We start from the raw sequence: 13,985 nt of genomic DNA, 5'->3' as shown, positions 1-13,985 counted from the left end.
TGCTATGTGTGAGAGAGAATGGGTGGCTGCTGTGTGTGTGTGAGAGAGAGAATGGGTGGCAGCTGTGTGTGTGAGAGAGAATGGGTGACTGCTGTGTGTGTGAGTGAATTGGTGGCTGCTGTGTGTGTGTGAAAGAGAGAATGGGTGGCTGCTGTGTGTGTGTGAGAGACAGAATGGGTGGCTGCTGTGTGTGTGTGTGTGTGTGAGAAAATGGGTGGCTGCTGTGTGTGTGTGAGAGAGAATGGGTGGCTACTGTGTGTGTGAAAGAGTGAATGGGTGGCTGCTGTGTGTGTGAGAATGAGTGGCTGCTGTGTGTGTGTGAGAATGGGTGGCTGCTGTGTGTGTGAGAGAGAATGGGTGGCTGCTGTGTGTGTGTGAGAGAATGGATGGCTGCTGTGTGTGAGAGAGAGAATGGGTGGCTGCTGTGTGTGTGAGAGAGAATGGATGACAGCTGTGTGTGTGAGGGAGAATGGATGGCTGCTGTGTGTGTGTGTGTGAGAGAGAATGGGTGGCTGCTGTGTGTGTGAGAGAGAATGGGTGGCTGCTGTGTGTGAGAGAGAGTGGGTGACTGCTGTGTGTGAGAGAGAGAGAATGGGTGACTGCTGTGTGTGTGTGAGAGAGAATGGATGGCTGCTGTGTGTGAGAGAGAATGGGTGGCTGTTGTGTGTGTGAGAGAGAATGGGTGACTGCTGTGTGTGAGAGAGAATGGGTGACTGTTGTGTGTGTGAGAGAGAATGGGTGACTGCTGTGTGTGTGTGTGAGAGAGAATGGGTGGCTGCTGTGTGTTTGAGAGAGAGAATGGGTGGCTGCTGTGCATGTGAGAGAGAATGGATGGCTGCTGTGCATGTGAGAGAGAGAATGGATGGCTGCTGGCTGCTGTGCGTGTGAGAGAGAGAATGGGTGGCTGCTGTGTGTGTGAGAGAGAGAGAATGGGTGCCTGCTGTGTGTGTGTGAGAGAGAATGGGTGGCTGCTGTGTGTGAGAGAGAGAATGGGTGACTGCTGTGTGTGTGAGAGAGAATGGGTGGCTGCTGTGTGTGTGAGAGTGAATGGATGGATGCTGTGTGTGAGAGAGAGAGAATGGGTGGCTGCTGTGTGTGTGTGTGAGAAAATGGGTGGCTGCTGTGTGTCTGAGACAGAATGGGTGACTGCTGTGTGTGTGAGAGAGAATGGGTGACTGCTGTGTGTGTGAGAGAGAATGGGTGACTGCTGTGTGTGTTTGAGAGAGAGAATGGGTGACTGCTGTGTGTGTGAGAGAGAGAATGGGTGGCTGCTGTGCATGTGAGAGAGAATGGATGGCTGCTGTGCATGTGAGAGAGAGAATGGATGGCTGCTGTGCGTGTTAGAGAGAGAATGGGTGGCTGCTGTGTGTGTGAGAGAGAGAGAATGGGTGACTGCTGTGTGTGTGAGAGAGAATGGGTGGCTGCTGTGTGTGTGAGAGAGAATGGGTGACTGCTGTGTGTGTGAGAGAGAATGGGTGGCTACTGTGTGTGTGAGAGTGAATGGATGGCTGCAGTGTGTGTGTGTGTGTGTGTGTGAGAGAGAGAGAATGGGTGGCTGCTGTGTATGTTCGAGAATGGGTGGCTGCTGTGTGTGTGAGAGAGAGAGAATGGGTGACTGCTGTGTGTGTGAGAGAGAATGGGTGACTGCTGTGTGTGTGAGAGAGAAAGGGTGACTGCTGTGTCTGTGAGAGTGAATGGGTGGCTGCTGTGTGTGTGTGAGAGAGAATGGATGGCTGCTGTGTGTGTGAGAGAGAATGGGTGGCTGCTGTGTGTGTGAGAGAGAATGGATGACTGCTGTGTGTGTGAGAGAGAATGGGTGGCTGCTGTGTGTGAGAGAGAATGGGTGGTTGCTGTGTGTGAGAGAGAGAGAGAATGGGTGGCTGCTGTGTGTGTGTTAGAGAGAATGGGTGGCTGCTGTGTGTGTGAGAGAGAGAATGGGTGACTGCTGTGTGTGTGTGAGAGAATGGGTGACTGCTGTGTGTGTGAGAGAGAATGGGTGGCTGCTGTGTGTGTGAGAGAGTGAGAATGGGTGGCTGCTGTGTGTGTGTGAGAGACATAATGGGTGGCTGCTGTGTGTGTGTGAGAGAGAATGGGTGGCTGCTGTGTGTGTGAGAGAGTGAGAATGGGTGGCTGCTGTTTGTGTGTGAGAGACATAATGGGTGGCTGCTGTGTGTGTGAGTGTGAGAGAATGGGTGGCTACTGTGTGTGTGTGAGAGTGAATGGGTGGCTGCTGTGTGTGTGTGAGAATGGGTGGCTGCTGTGTGTGTGAGAGAGAATGGGTGGCTGCTGTGTGTGTGAGAGAGAATGGGTTCCTGCTTTGTGTGAAAGAGAGAATGGGTGGCTGCTGTTTGTGTAAGAGAGAATGGATGGCTGCTGTGTGTGTGATATAGAATGGATGGCTCCTGTGTGTGTGAGAGAGAATTGTTGGCTGTTGTGTGTGTGTGTGTGAGAGAGAGAGAATGGATGGCTGCTGTGTGTGAGAGAGAATGGGTGGCTGCTTTGTGTGCGAGAGAGAGAATGGGTGGCTGCTGTGTGTGTGAGAGAAAGAATGGACGACTGCTGTGTGTGTGAGAGGGAATGGGTGATTGCTGTGTGTGTGAGAGTGAATGGGTGGCTGCTGTGTGTGTGTGAGACAGAAATGGTGGCTGCTGTGTGTGTGTGTGTGAGAAAATGGGTGGCGGCTGTGTGTGTGTGAGAGAGAATGGGTGGCTGCTTTGTGTGTGAGAGAGAATGGGTGACTGCTGTGTGTGTGAGAGAGAATGGGTGACTGCTGTGTGTGTGAGAGAGAATGGGTGACTGCTGTGTGTGTGTGATAGAAAGAATGGGTGACTGCTGTGTGTGTGTGTGAGAATGGGTGGCTGCTGTGTGTGTGAAAGAGAGAATGGGTGGTTGCTGTGTGTGTGTGAGAGAGAATGGGTCGCTGCTGTGTGTGTGTGAGAGAGAATGGGTGGCTGCTGTGAGTGTGTGTGAGAGAGAATGGATGGCTGCTGTGTGTGAGAGAGAATGGGTGGCTGCTGTGTGTGTGAGAGAGAGAATAGGTGGCTGCTGTGTGTGTGAGAGAATGGGTGACTGCTGTGTGAGTGAGAGAGAGAATGGGTGGCTGCTGTGCATGTGAGAGAGAATGGATGGTTGCTGTGCATGTGAGAGAGAGAATGGATGGCTGCTGTGTGTGTGAGAGAGAGAGAATGGGTGGCTGCTGTGTGTGTGTGAGAGAGAGAATGGGTGACTGCTGTGTGTGTGAGAGAGAATGGGTGGCTACTGTGTGTGTGAGAGTGAATGGATGGCTGCTGTGTGTGTGTGTGTGTGTGTGTGTGTGTGTGTGTGTGTGTGTGTGTGTGTGTGTGTGTGTGTGTGTGTGTGTGTGTGTGTGTGAGAGAGAGAATGGGTGGCTGCTGTGTGTGTGTGTGTGTGAGAAAATGAGTGGCTGCTCTGTGTGTGAAAGAGAGAATGGGTGGCTGCTGTGTGTGTGAGAGTGAATGGATGGCTGCTGTGTGTGTGTGAGAAAGAATGGGTGGTTGCTGTGTGTGTGTGAGAGAGAATGGGTGGCTGCTGTGTGTGTGAGAGTGAATGGATGGCTGCTGTGTGTGTGTGAGAGAGAATGGGTGGCTGCTGTGTGTGTGAAAGAGAGAATGGGTGGTTGCTGTGTGTGTATGAGAGAGAATGGGTGGCTGCTGTGTGTGTGTGTGTGTGTGTGTGAGAGAGAATGGGTGGTTGCTGTGTGTGTGAGAGAGAATGGATGGCTGCTGTGCATGTGAGAGAGAGAATGGATGGCTGCTGGCTGCTGTGCGTGTGAGAGAGAGAATGGGTGGCTGCTGTGTGTGTGAGAGAGAGAGAGAATGGGTGCCTGCTGTGTGTGTGAGAGAGAATGAGCGGCTGCTGTGTGTGAGAGAGAGAAGGTGACTGCTGTGTGTGTGAGAGAGAATGGGTGGCTGCTGTGTGTGTGAGAGTGAATGGATGGATGCTGTGTGTGAGAGAGAGAGAATGGGTGGCTGCTGTGTGTGTGTGTGAGAAAATGGGTGGCTGCTGTGTGTCTGAGACAGAATGGGTGACTGCTGTGTGTGTGAGAGAGAATGGGTGACTGCTGTGTGTGTGAGAGAGAATGGGTGACTGCTGTATGTGTTTGAGAGAGAGAATGGGTGACTGCTGTGTGTGTGAGAGAGAGAATGGGTGGCTGCTGTGCATGTGAGAGAGAATGGATGGCTGCTGTGAATGTGAGAGAGAGAATGGATGGCTGCTGTGCGTGTTAGAGAGAGAATGGGTGGCTGCTGTGCGTGTGAGAGAGAGAGAATGGGTGACTGCTGTGTGTGTGTGAGAGAGAATGGGTGGCTGCTGTGTGTGTGAGAGAGATAATGGGTGACTGCTGTGTGTGTGAGAGAGAATGGGTGGCTACTGTGTGTGTGAGAGTGAATGGATGGCTGCAGTGTGTGTGTGTGTGTGTGTGTGTGTGAGAGAGAGAGAATGGGTGGCTGCTGTGTATGTGAGAGAATGGGTGGCTGCTGTGTGTGTGAGAGAGAGAATGGGTGACTGCTGTGTGTGTGAGAGAGAATGGGTGACTGCTGTGTGTGTGAGAGAGAAAGGGTGACTGCTGTGTCTGTGAGAGTGAATGGGTGGCTGCTGTGTGTGTGTGAGAGAGAATGGATGGCTGCTGTGTGTGTGTGAGAGAGAATGGGTGGCTGCTGTGTGTGTGAGAGAGAATGGATGACTGCTGTGTGTGTGAGAGAGAATGGGTGGCTGCTGTGTGTGAGAGAGAATGGGTGGTTGCTGTGTGTGAGAGAGAGAGAGAGAATGGGTGGCTGCTGTGTGTGTGTGAAAGAGAATGGGTGACTGCTGTGTGTGTGAGAGAGAATGGGTGACTGCTGTGTGTGTGAGAGAGAATGGGTGGCTGCTGTGTGTGTGAGAGAGTGAGAATGGGTGGCTGCTGTGTGTGTGTGAGAGACATAACGGGTGGCTCCTGTGTGTGTGTGAGAGAGAATGGGTGGCTGCTGTGTGTGTGAGACAGTGAGAATGGTTGGCTGCTGTGTGTGTGTGAGAGACATAATGGGTGGCTGCTGTGTGTGTGAGAGAATGGGTGGCTACTGTGTGTGTGTGTGAGAGTGAATGGGTGGCTGCTGTGTGTGTGTGAGAATGGGTGGCTGCTGTGTGCGTGAGAGAGAATGGGTGGCTGCTGTGTGTGTGAGAGAGAATGGGTTCCTGCTTTGTGTGAAAGAGAGAATGGGTGGCTGCTGTTTGTGTGAGAGAGAATGGATGGCTGCTGTGTGTGTGATATAGAATGGATGGCTCCTGTGTGTGTGAGAGAGAATTGTTGGCTGTTGTGTGTGTGTGTGTGTGAGAGAGAGAATGGATGGCTGCTGTGTGTGAGAGAGAATGGGTGGCTGCTGTGTGTGCGAGAGAGAGAATGGGTGGCTGCTGTGTGTGTGAGAGAAAGAATGGGCGACTGCTGTGTGTGTGAGATGGAATGGGTGATTGCTGTGTGTGTGAGAGTGAATGGGTGGCTGCTGTGTGTGTGTGAGACAGAATTGGTGGCTGCTGTGTGTGTGTGTGAGAAAATGGGTGGCGGCTGTGTGTGTGTGAGAGAGAATGGGTGGCTGCTGTGTGTGTGAGAGAGAATGGGTAACTGCTGTGTGTGTGTGAGAGAAAGAATGGGTGACTGCTGTGTGTGTGTGAGAATGGGTGGCTGCTGTGTGTGTGAAAGAGAGAATGGGTGGTTGCTGTGTGTGTGTGAGAGAGAATGGGTCGCTGCTGTGTGTGTGTGAGAGAGAATGGGTGGCTGCTGTGAGTGTGTGTGAGAGAGAATGGATGGCTGCTGTGTGTGAGAGAGAATGGGTGGCTGCTGTGTGTGTGAGAGAGAGAATAGGTGGCTGCTGTGTGTGTGAGAGAATGGGTGACTGCTGTGTGAGTGAGAGAGAGAATGGGTGGCTGCTGTGCATGTGAGAGAGAATGGATGGTTGCTGTGCATGTGAGAGAGAGAATGGATGGCTGCTGTGTGTGTGAGAGAGAGAGAATGGGTGGCTGCTGTGTGTGTCAGAGAGAGAATGGGTGACTGCTGTGTGTGTGAGAGAGAATGGGTGGCTACTGTGTGTGTGAGAGTGAATGGATGGCTGCTGTGTGTGTGTGTGTGTGTGTGTGTGTGGGGGAGAGAATGGGTGGCTGCTGTGTGTGTGTGTGTGTGTGTGTGTGTGTGTGTGTGTGTGTGTGTGTGTGTGTGTGTGTGAAAATGAGTGGCTGCTGTGTGTGTGAAAGAGAGAATGGGTGGCTGCTGTGTGTGTGAGAGTGAATGGATGGCTGCTGTGTGTGTGTGAGAGAGAATGGGTGGTTGCTGTGTGTGTGTGAGAGAGAATGGGTGGCAGCTGTGTGTGTGAGAGTGAATGGATGGCTGCTGTGTGTGTGTGAGAGAGAATGGGTGGCTGCTGTGTGTGTGAAAGAGAGAATGGGTGGTTGCTGTGTGTGTGTGTGAGAGAGAATGGGTGGCTGCTGTGTGTGTGTGTGTGTGTGTGTGTGTGTGAGAGAGAATGGGTGGTTGCTGTGTGTGTGAGAGAGAATGGGTGGCTGCCATGTGTGTGAGAGAGAATGGATGGCTGCTGTGTGTGTGTGAGAGAGAATGGGTGGCTGATGTGCGTGTGTGAGAGAGAATGGGTGGCTGCTGTGTGTGTGTGAGAGAGAATGGGTGGCTGCTGTGTGTGTGAAAGAGAGAATGGGTGGTTGCTGTGTGTGTGTGAGAGAGAATGGGTGGCTGCTGTGTGTGTGAGAGAGAATGGATGGCTGCTGTGTGTGTGTGAGAGAGAATGGGTGGCTGCTGTGTGTGTGAGAGAGAATGGGTGGCTGCTGTGTGTGTGAGAGTGAATGGATGGATGCTGTGTGTGAGAGAGAGAGAATGGGTGGCTGCTGTGTGTGTGTGTGAGAAAATGGGTGGCTGCTGTGTGTCTGAGACAGAATGGGTGACTGCTGTGTGTGTGAGAGAGAATGGGTGACTGCTGTGTGTGTGAGAGAGAATGGGTGACTGCTGTGTGTGTTTGAGAGAGAGAATGGGTGACTGCTGTGTGTGTGAGAGAGAGAATGGGTGGCTGCTGTGCATGTGAGAGAGAATGGATGGCTGCTGTGCATGTGAGAGAGAGAATGGATGGCTGCTGTGCGTGTTAGAGAGAGAATGGGTGGCTGCTGTGTGTGTGAGAGAGAGAGAATGGGTGACTGCTGTGTGTGTGAGAGAGAATGGGTGGCTGCTGTGTGTGTGAGAGATAATGGGTGACTGCTGTGTGTGTGAGAGAGAATGGGTGGCTACTGTGTGTGTGAGAGTGAATGGATGGCTGCAGTGTGTGTGTGTGTGTGTGTGAGAGAGAGAGAATGGGTGGCTGCTGTGTATGTTCGAGAATGGGTGGCTGCTGTGTGTGTGAGAGAGAGAGAATGGGTGACTGCTGTGTGTGTGAGAGAGAATGGGTGACTGCTGTGTGTGTGAGAGAGAAAGGGTGACTGCTGTGTCTGTGAGAGTGAATGGGTGGCTGCTGTGTGTGTGTGAGAGAGAATGGATGGCTGCTGTGTGTGTGAGAGAGAATGGGTGGCTGCTGTGTGTGTGAGAGAGAATGGATGACTGCTGTGTGTGTGAGAGAGAATGGGTGGCTGCTGTGTGTGAGAGAGAATGGGTGGTTGCTGTGTGTGAGAGAGAGAGAGAATGGGTGGCTGCTGTGTGTGTGTTAGAGAGAATGTGTGGCTGCTGTGTGTGTGAGAGAGAGAATGGGTGACTGCTGTGTGTGTGTGAGAGAATGGGTGACTGCTGTGTGTGTGAGAGAGAATGGGTGGCTGCTGTGTGTGTGAGAGAGTGAGAATGGGTGGCTGCTGTGTGTGTGTGAGAGACATAATGGGTGGCTGCTGTGTGTGTGTGAGAGAGAATGGGTGGCTGCTGTGTGTGTGAGAGAGTGAGAATGGGTGGCTGCTGTTTGTGTGTGAGAGACATAATGGGTGGCTGCTGTGTGTGTGAGTGTGAGAGAATGGGTGGCTACTGTGTGTGTGTGAGAGTGAATGGGTGGCTGCTGTGTGTGTGTGAGAATGGGTGGCTGCTGTGTGTGTGAGAGAGAATGGGTGGCTGCTGTGTGTGTGAGAGAGAATGGGTTCCTGCTTTGTGTGAAAGAGAGAATGGGTGGCTGCTGTTTGTGTAAGAGAGAATGGATGGCTGCTGTGTGTGTGATATAGAATGGATGGCTCCTGTGTGTGTGAGAGAGAATTTTTGGCTGTTGTGTGTGTGTGTGTGAGAGAGAGAGAATGGATGGCTGCTGTGTGTGAGAGAGAATGGGTGGCTGCTTTGTGTGCGAGAGAGAGAATGGGTGGCTGCTGTGTGTGTGAGAGAAAGAATGGACGACTGCTGTGTGTGTGAGAGGGAATGGGTGAGTGCTGTGTGTGTGAGAGTGAATGGGTGGCTGCTGTGTGTGTGTGAGACAGAAATGGTGGCTGCTGTGTGTGTGTGTGTGAGAAAATGGGTGGCGGCTGTGTGTGTGTGAGAGAGAATGGGTGGCTGCTTTGTGTGTGAGAGAGAATGGGTGACTGCTGTGTGCGTGAGAGAGAATGGGTGACTGCTGTGTGTGTGAGAGAGAATGGGTGACTGCTGTGTGTGTGTGAGAGAAAGAATGGGTGACTGCTGTGTGTGTGTGTGAGAATGGGTGGCTGCTGTGTGTGTGAAAGAGAGAATGGGTGGTTGCTGTGTGTGTGTGAGAGAGAATGGGTCGCTGCTGTGTGTGTGTGAGAGAGAATGGGTGGCTGCTGTGAGTGTGTGTGAGAGAGAATGGATGGCTGCTGTGTGTGAGAGAGAATGGGTGGCTGCTGTGTGTGTGAGAGAGAGAATAGGTGGCTGCTGTGTGTGTGAGAGAATGGGTGACTGCTGTGTGAGTGAGAGAGAGAATGGGTGGCTGCTGTGCATGTGAGAGAGAATGGATGGTTGCTGTGCATGTGAGAGAGAGAATGGATGGCTGCTGTGTGTGTGAGAGAGAGAGAATGGGTGGCTGCTGTGTGTGTGTGAGAGAGAGAATGGGTGACTGCTGTGTGTGTGAGAGAGAATGGGTGGCTACTGTGTGTGTGAGAGTGAATGGATGGCTGCTGTGTGTGTGTGTGTGTGTGTGTGTGTGTGTGTGTGTGTGTGTGTGTGAGAGAGAATGGGTGGCTGCTGTGTGTGTGTGTGTGTGTGAGAAAATGAGTGGCTGCTGTGTGTGTGAAAGAGAGAATGGGTGGCTGCTGTGTGTGTGAGAGTGAATGGATGGCTGCTGTGTGTGTGTGAGAAAGAATGGGTGGTTGCTGTGTGTGTGTGAGAGAGAATGGGTGGCTGCTGTGTGTGTGAGAGTGAATGGATGGCTGCTGTGTGTGTGTGAGAGAGAATGGGTGGCTGCTGTGTGTGTGAAAGAGAGAATGGGTGGTTGCTGTGTGTGTATGAGAGAGAATGGGTGGCTGCTGTGTGTGTGTGTGTGTGTGAGAGAGAATGGGTGGTTGCTGTGTGTGTGAGAGAGAATGGATGGCTGCTGTGCATGTGAGAGAGAGAATGGATGGCTGCTGGCTGCTGTGTGTGTGAGAGAGAGAATGGGTGGCTGCTGTGTGTGTGAGAGAGAGAGAGAATGGGTGCCTGCTGTGTGTGTGAGAGAGAATGAGCGGCTGCTGTGTGTGTGAGAGTGAATGGATGGATGCTGTGTGTGAGAGAGAGAGAATGGGTGGCTGCTGTGTGTGTGTGTGAGAAAATGGGTGGCTGCTGTGTGTCTGAGACAGAATGGGTGACTGCTGTGTGTGTGAGAGAGAATGGGTGACTGCTGTGTGTGTGAGAGAGAATGGGTGACTGCTGTATGTGTTTGAGAGAGAGAATGGGTGACTGCTGTGTGTGTGAGAGAGAGAATGGGTGGCTGCTGTGCATGTGAGAGAGAATGGATGGCTGCTGTGAATGTGAGAGAGAGAATGGATGGCTGCTGTGCGTGTTAGAGAGAGAATGGGTGGCTGCTGTGCGTGTGAGAGAGAGAGAATGGGTGACTGCTGTGTGTGTGTGAGAGAGAATGGGTGGCTGCTGTGTGTGTGAGAGAGATAATGGGTGACTGCTGTGTGTGTGAGAGAGAATGGGTGGCTACTGTGTGTGTGAGAGTGAATGGATGGCTGCAGTGTGTGTGTGTGTGTGTGTGTGTGAGAGAGAGAGAATGGGTGGCTGCTGTGTATGTGAGAGAATGGGTGGCTGCTGTGTGTGTGAGAGAGAGAATGGGTGACTGCTGTGTGTGTGAGAGAGAATGGGTGACTGCTGTGTGTGTGAGAGAGAAAGGGTGACTGCTGTGTCTGTGAGAGTGAATGGGTGGCTGCTGTGTGTGTGTGAGAGAGAATGGATGGCTGCTGTGTGTGTGTGAGAGAGAATGGGTGGCTGCTGTGTGTGTGAGAGAGAATGGATGACTGCTGTGTGTGTGAGAGAGAATGGGTGGCTGCTGTGTGTGAGAGAGAATGGGTGGTTGCTGTGTGTGAGAGAGAGAGAGAGAGAATGGGTGGCTGCTGTGTGTGTGTGAAAGAGAATGGGTGGCTGCTGTGTGTGTGAGAGAGAGAATGGGTGACTGCTGTCTGTGTGAGAGAGAATGGGTGACTGCTGTGTGTGTGAGAGAGAATGGGTGGCTGCTGTGTGTGTGAGAGAGTGAGAATGGGTGGCTGCTGTGTGTGTGTGAGAGACATAACGGGTGGCTCCTGTGTGTGTGTGAGAGAGAATGGGTGGCTGCTGTGTGTGTGAGACAGTGAGAATGGTTGGCTGCTGTGTGTGTGTGAGAGACATAATGGGTGGCTGCTGTGTGTGTGAGAGAATGGGTGGCTACTGTGTGTGTGTGTGAGAGTGAATGGGTGGCTGCTGTGTGTGTGTGAGAATGGGTGGCTGCTGTGTGCGTGAGAGAGAATGGGTGGCTGCTGTGTGTGTGAGAGAGAATGGGTTCCTGCTTTGTGTGAAAGAGAGAATGGGTGGCTGCTGTTTGTGTGAGAGAGAATGGATGGCTGCTGTGTGTGTGATATAGAATGGATGGCTTCTGTGTGTGTGAGAGAGAATTGTTGGCTGTTGTGTGTGTGTGTGTGTGAGAGAGAGAATGGATGGCTGCTGTGTGTGAGAGAGAATGGGTGGCTGCTGTGTGTGCGAGAGAGAGAATGGGTGGCTGCTGTGTGTGTGAGAGAAAGAATGGGCGACTGCTGTGTGTGTGAGAGGGAATGGGTGATTGCTGTGTGTGTGAGAGTGAATGGGTGGCTGCTGTGTGTGTGTGAGACAGAATTGGTGGCTGCTGTGTGTGTGTGTGAGAAAATGGGTGGCGGCTGTGTGTGTGTGCGAGAGAATGGGTGGCTGCTGTGTGTGTGAGAGAGAATGGGTAACTGCTGTGTGTGTGTGAGAGAAAGAATGGGTGACTGCTGTGTGTGTGTGAGAATGGGTGGCTGCTGTGTGTGTGAAAGAGAGAATGGGTGGTTGCTGTGTGTGTGTGAGAGAGAATGGGTCGCTGCTGTGTGTGTGTGAGAGAGAATGGGTGGCTGCTGTGAGTGTGTGTGAGAGAGAATGGATGGCTGCTGTGTGTCAGAGAGAATGGGTGGCTGCTGTGTGTGTGAGAGAATGGGTGACTGCTGTGTGAGTGAGAGAGAGAATGGGTGGCTGCTGTGCATGTGAGAGAGAATGGATGGTTGCTGTGCATGTGAGAGAGAGAATGGATGGCTGCTGTGTGTGTGAGAGAGAGAGAATGGGTGGCTGCTGTGTGTGTCAGAGAGAGAATGAGTGACTGCTGTGTGTGTGAGAGAGAATGGGTGGCTACTGTGTGTGTGAGAGTGAATGGATGGCTGCTGTGTGTGTGTGTGTGTGTGTGTGGGAGAGAATGGGTGGCTGCTGTGTGTGTGTGTGTGTGTGTGTGTGTGTGAGAAAATGAGTGGCTGCTGTGTGTGTGAAAGAGAGAATGGGTGGCTGCTGTGTGTGTGAGAGTGAATGGATGGCTGCTGTGTGTGTGTGAGAGAGAATGGGTGGTTGCTGTGTGTGTGTGAGAGAGAATGGGTGGCAGCTGTGTGTGTGAGAGTGAATGGATGGCTGCTGTGTGTGTGTGAGAGAGAATGGGTGGCTGCTGTGTGTGTGAAAGAGAGAATGGGTGGTTGCTGTGTGTGTGTGTGAGAGAGAATGGGTGGCTGCTGTGTGTGTGTGTGTGTGAGAGAGAATGGGTGGTTGCTGTGTGTGTGAGAGAGAATGGGTGGCTGCCGTGTGTGTGAGAGAGAATGGATGGCTGCTGTGTGTGTGTGAGAGAGAATGGGTGGCTGATGTGTGTGTGTGAGAGAGAATGGGTGGCTGCTGTGTGTGTGTGAGAGAGAATGGGTGGCTGCTGTGTGTGTGAAAGAGAGAATGGGTGGTTGCTGTGTGTGTGTGAGAGAGAATGGGTGGCTGCTGTGTGTGTGAGAGAGAATGGATGGCTGCTGTGTGTGTGTGAGAGAGAATGGGTGGCTGATGTGTGTGTGTGAGAGAGAATGGGTGGCTGCTGTGTGTGTGTGAGAGAGAATGGGTGGTTGCTGTGTGTGTGAAAGAGAGAATGGGTGGTTGCTGTGTGTGTGAGAGAGAATGGGTGGCTGCTGTGTGTGTGTGTGAGAGAGAATAGGTGGCTGCTCTGTGTGTGAGAGAATGCCTGGCTGCTGTGTGTGTGAGAGAGAGAATGGGTGGCTGCTGTGTGTGTGAGAGAGAATGGGTGGTTGCTGTGTGTGTGTGAGAGAGAATGGGTGGCTGCTGTGTGTGTGAGAGAGAGAATGGGGGGTTGCTGTGTGTGTGAGAGAATGGGTGGCTGCTGTGTGTGTGTGAGAGAGAATGGGTGGTTGCTGTGTGTGTGTGAGAGAGAATGGGTGGCTGCTGTGTGTGTGTGAAAGAGAGAATGGGTGGTTGCTGTGTGTGTGTGAGAGAGAAAGAATGGGTGGCTGCTGTGTGTGTGTGTGAGAAAATGGGTGGCTGCTGTGTGTGTGAGACAGAATGGGTGACTGCTGAGTGGGTGAGAGAGAATGGGTGACTGCTGTGTGTGTGTGAGAGAATGGGTGACTGCTGTGTGTGTGAGAGAGAATGGGTGGCTGCTGTGTGTGTGAGAGAGTGAGAATGGGTGGCTGCTGTGTGTGTGTGAGAGACATAATGGGTGGCTGCTGTGTGTGTGTGAGAGAGAATGGGTGGCTGCTGTGTGTGTGAGAGAGTGAGAATGGGTGGCTGCTGTTTGTGTGTGAGAGACATAATGGGTGGCTGCTGTGTGTGTGAGTGTGAGAGAATGGGTGGCTGCTGTGTGTGTGTGAGAGTGAATGGGTGGCTGCTGTGTGTGTGTGAGAATGGGTGGCTGCTGTGTGTGTGAGAGAGAATGGGTGGCTGCTGTGTGTGTGAGAGAGAATGGGTTCCTGCTTTGTGTGAAAGAGAGAATGGGTGGCTGCTGTTTGTGTAAGAGAGAATGGATGGCTGCTGTGTGTGTGATATAGAATGGATGGCTCCTGTGTGTGTGAGAGAGAATTGTTGGCTGTTGTGTGTGTGTGTGTGAGAGAGAGAGAATGGATGGCTGCTGTGTGTGAGAGAGAATGGGTGGCTGCTTTGTGTGCGAGAGAGAGAATGGGTGGCTGCTGTGTGTGTGAGAGAAAGAATGGATGACTGCTGTGTGTGTGAGAGGGAATGGGTGATTGCTGTGTGTGTGAGAGTGAATGGGTGGCTGCTGTGTGTGTGTGAGACAGAAATGGTGGCTGCTGTGTGTGTGTGTGTGAGAAAATGGGTGGCGGCTGTGTGTGTGTGAGAGAGAATGGGTGGCTGCTTTGTGTGTGAGAGAGAATGGGTGACTGCTGTGTGTGTGAGAGAGAATGGGTGACTGCTGTGTGTGTGAGAGAGAATGGGTGACTGCTGTGTGTGTGTGAGAGAAAGAATGGGTGACTGCTGTGTGTGTGTGTGAGAATGGGTGGCTGCTGTGTGTGTGAAAGAGAGAATGGGTGGTTGCTGTGTGTGTGTGAGAGAGAATGGGTCGCTGCTGTGTGTGTGTGAG

The sequence above is a fragment of the Taudactylus pleione genome, unplaced genomic scaffold, assembly GCF_031769625.1.
Source record: "Taudactylus pleione unplaced genomic scaffold, aTauple2 ptg000114l, whole genome shotgun sequence".
NCBI lineage: Eukaryota > Metazoa > Chordata > Amphibia > Anura > Myobatrachidae > Taudactylus > Taudactylus pleione.
Note: the sequence above shows the minus strand (reverse complement) of the source record.